At 46.3% G+C, this 4,101-nt stretch overlaps 1 long non-coding RNA gene across 1 annotated transcript; it reads left to right on the forward strand.

The window, feature by feature from the left end:
* Positions 1–268: 268 nt before the first annotated feature.
* On the forward strand, positions 269–3,882 carry LOC148135123 (uncharacterized). The gene is made up of 3 exons (XR_015755538.1): positions 269–331; positions 971–1,077; positions 3,806–3,882. It is a non-coding gene; the product is annotated as an uncharacterized LOC148135123 (long non-coding RNA).
* The last annotated feature ends 219 nt before the right edge of the window (positions 3,883–4,101 follow it).

Consider the following 4,101-nt stretch of genomic DNA (forward strand, 5'->3'; position numbering starts at 1 on the left):
TTCCCTCCATGAATAAAGGAAATCTCCTGCAGAGCTCACACAAAGGGAATCCTTCCCCTCAGTAAACTCTCCCATCACATGACCCAACATATCAGCTAAAGCAGGACACACTGCGCATGCTCTAGCCAACAAAGGGACTCCGGGTGATTGATGTCAGCACCGGACCAATGAATGGATGGTGGGCGGAGCTGGAGGACCTAGCGGGATGTTGGTCCTCCAACCAATCAACGTGAATGAAGGGCGGAGCTAAACTAAACCATGTGATCACCCTCGCGCGCGGCGCACAGTCGCTGTAATGAATGCTCGGGAAGTTATGGAGAGAAAGGATACGGTAAGGAAAGAAATAAACAGGGAAACGGGAGAAAAACTGTGTTGATATGAGCGGAGAGGTTTTACAAACAAATTGTGCACGTCGGAAAACACAAATTTGAACGTCCCAGTCCCGTGTTTGCAGTAAATGGGGAATGGCCTCAGCGCGGCTGCAGGCCTGAGTGAGCGCCGCCATCTTTATTCGGGACAACGATTCACTGGACACGTGCTGCGCCGCCATCTTTGTAGGGGGCAAGGTGCAGCCAGGCGCATGTGCAGCCTTTCTCTGGTATAGAGTCATTGTGATCTCAGCAGCCCACAATGCTCTGATTCACCTCTGGGCTCCCTCATCACCACTTTGTCAATATCTAGCTTCCTCAGTCTCGGACCATGGGTGTATTTTTGGTCTGTTTACTACTGTATTAATACTTTTTTAGACCCTTTGTAAATTAGTTTTTCACTGCGGCCCAGCCCCTGACCATGTGCTGCTCTATTATCAGATTACTTTTTTCTTGAATATTTTTGACAGTCAACAATTCTTTTTTCCAACAAGCAAGTGTATTTTCCTTCCATTTCTGACTATCAAATTTTGCACCATTTTCATTCCCTGTAAATCCATTTTGCACTCCCTGAAATATCAACTGTGTTTCTCCTTCCACAGATACCAGTGATTAATGCCAAAACCCTGTTGCTTGTGGAGAGGGTGATGTTTGACTTTCTTGTACAGCTGCAGTTTGTGTGGTGAAGGTGCTCTCACAATGTGGTTGGGTAAGTGGCATTATAGGTTATTCATTCAGCAACAGTGATGATTTGAAAATAATGTCCAAATCAACAACAGTTTGTATTTTTATTATCATGCTTATAATTTCACAAAAATACTATTGACAACTTTAAACATATGGCCAGAGATGGAGATATTAGGTCAGGTGACCAAAAGCATTGCCAAAAAGTAGGTTTTGAGGGCTATCTTAAAGGTGGAAAGCAGACCTGTGAGGAAATGGCTGCGAATTTAAGACCATGCTGCTTCAGCAACTGCAGAAACAGCCACACAGGTGAAGTAATGCATTAACAAGTGGTTGGGAGTCTCGAAGAAAAAGGGTTGTCGAGCTCTCAAAGTGTGTGTGGTGCAGGGAGCTAGGGATTATCACAGACAGGAATTAAATCAAGTGTGAGAATTTTAAATTGAGGGAAATGGGCCGGGTGCTGGCAGGTGAGACAAGATCGGATTGGGTTGGGGTATCTGGTCGGCATGGACGGGTTGGACCGAAAGGTCTGTTTCCTTGCTGTACATACCTATGGCTGTATGCTGTTGATTATAATTAGGAGCCTTTTGATGAATTAATAAGCAGAGATTTAGACTTTCTTGAGATTACAGGGAGGTTGAATGAGGGAAGCTGGCCCTGAGTGTGTTTGGAAAATGAAAGTATGAGCTGAGACAAGAGTGGAATCAGAAAGAAATAGTGGTCTTGGCGTGGGACTGAGTTATCACACTCGCCTCACCTCTGGGATTCAGCTGGTTGCCAGATTGTGAATCAGGGCGGTAACACAATCGGGAGCTGAGTGGCCCTGGTGGAGCCTAAAATGAGTGTTGCTGAGCTGGCTGTTGCTGAGCAGCTGCTGCTTGGTAGCCCTGTTGATGACATCTTCCATCACTTTACTGCTGATCGAGTGTGGACTGACAGAGGGAAATTGCCTGGGTTGGATTGCCCTGTGTTTATGTGTTGAACATCCCTGGGCAATGTTCTACATTCTCGGTAGATGCCAGTGCTGGAGCGGTACGTGGCTTGGTGGGTGGCAAGTTCTGGAGCACAAGCCATCAGTATTATTGCCAGAATATTGACAGGGCCCGTAGCCTTTGCACTACTTAACCATTTCTTGATGTTATTCAAACTGAATCGAACTGGCTTAAAACTCACATCTGTGATGTTAGAAACCACTGGAGAAGGCTAAGATGGATCATCCCACTTTGCCCTTCCGCTGCAGATTGCTGCAAATGCTGTCATCTTATCTGGTGCATGGATGTGTGAGGCCCTCCATCAGTAAGGGTGGGACATCTGTGATGCTTCCTCCAGTGAGTTGTTTAATTGTCCATCACCGTTCACAACTGGGTGTGGCAGAACTGCAGAGCTCTGATCTGTTCCATTGGATGTTGGATCACTGAGCTCTGTTGCTTGCTGCTGATGCTGTTTGATATGCAGGTAATTCTGTTTGATAGCTTCACCAGGTTGGCACTTCATTTTTAGGTCTGCCTGGTGCTGCTCATGGCATGCCCTCCTTTCCTGTCCATTGTGATGGGTGAGAGCAGGATTTACAAACCCATGAGATTACAGATTGTGCTGGAGTACAGTTCTGCTGCTGTTGATGTCCCACAGTGCCTCAGAGATACCCAGTTTGAGATCCTACATCTCTTCAAAGTCTGTCCCATTTAGAACGGTGATAGTGTCACTCAACACAATGGAGGTTTTTCTCAACTTTAAGGCAAGACTTTGTCTCCGAAAGGAATGTATGATGGTCGCTCTTACTGATACTGTCATGGACAGATGTATCTGCCGCTGCTCAATTCATAACAATGAGATCAAATATGTTTTACACTCTTGTTGGTTCCCTCACCACCTGCTGCAGATTCAGTTGAGCAGCTATATCCTTTAGGACCTGACCAGCTCTGTCAGTAATTCTGTTGCAGAACTAGTCTCGATTGTGGACATCGAAATCCTGTACCCAGAGTACGTTTGACACCATTTTACTTCCTCAGTGCTTCCTCCAAATGGTGTTCAACATGAAGGAGAACTGATCCATCAGCCAAGGGAGGACGGTACGTGGTCATCAGCAGGAGCCATGAGACTTCCTGGTCTCCGGAGCCAATGCTGTATACTCCCAGGGCAAATCCTCCCTGTCTGTACGCTACTGTGCCACCACCTCTGCCTGGTCTGTCCTGCTGGTGGGACAGGACATATCCAGGAGATTTCAGGAGAAAGTGAAGACTGCAGATGCTGGAGATCAGAGTCAAGAGTCTGGTGCTGGAAAAGCACAGCAGGTCAGGCTGATGAAGGGCTTAGGCTCGAAACGTCGATTCTCCTGCTCCTTGGATGCTGTCTGACTGTTGTGCTTTGCCAGCACCACTCTCTCGATATCTAGGGATGGTGATGGTGGTGTCCGGTCATTGTCTGTAAGGGATGATTCCGTGAGTATGAGTATGTCAGGCTCTTCCTTGATTGGTTTGTGAGACAGCTCTCCACATTTTGGCACCAAAAACCATATGTTTGTGAGGAGGACGTTGCAGCATTGAGAGGGCTGATTCTGTGATTGTAATTTCTGGTGCCTTGTTAGTTGCCAACTGGTCCATCCAGCTTCATTCCTATGTTGAGACTTTGGAGTGATTAGTACAGTGAGTAGCTGGCTGGGCCACTGTCAGGTTGGCAGGATTTTTTTCGCCATTGACAATGGTTTCATGGAGATCAGGAGATTCCTAATACGTTGATTTTTTTCTTGAATTCAGATTCCATCATCTGCCAAGATGGGATTCGAACCAGGACTTCAGTCGTTTTTTTAAATATTCTGGATAAAAGCTAAATACATCAGGTTTGTTCACTCATTTTAAATATCACTTACCCAGGTTTTTTAGATTAGATTAGATTAGATTACTTACAGTGTGGAAACAGGCCCTTCGGCCCAACAAGTCCACACCGACCCGCCGAAGCGTAACCCACCCATACCCCTACATTTACCCCTTACCTAACACTACGGGCAATTTAGCATGGCCAATTCACCTAACCTGCACATCTTTGGACTGTG

The sequence above is a fragment of the Chiloscyllium plagiosum genome, unplaced genomic scaffold (genome assembly GCF_037043375.1).
Source record: "Chiloscyllium plagiosum isolate Xiang-an unplaced genomic scaffold, Cpla_swu_hap1 HiC_scaffold_51, whole genome shotgun sequence".
Classification (NCBI taxonomy): Eukaryota; Metazoa; Chordata; class Chondrichthyes; order Orectolobiformes; family Hemiscylliidae; genus Chiloscyllium; species Chiloscyllium plagiosum.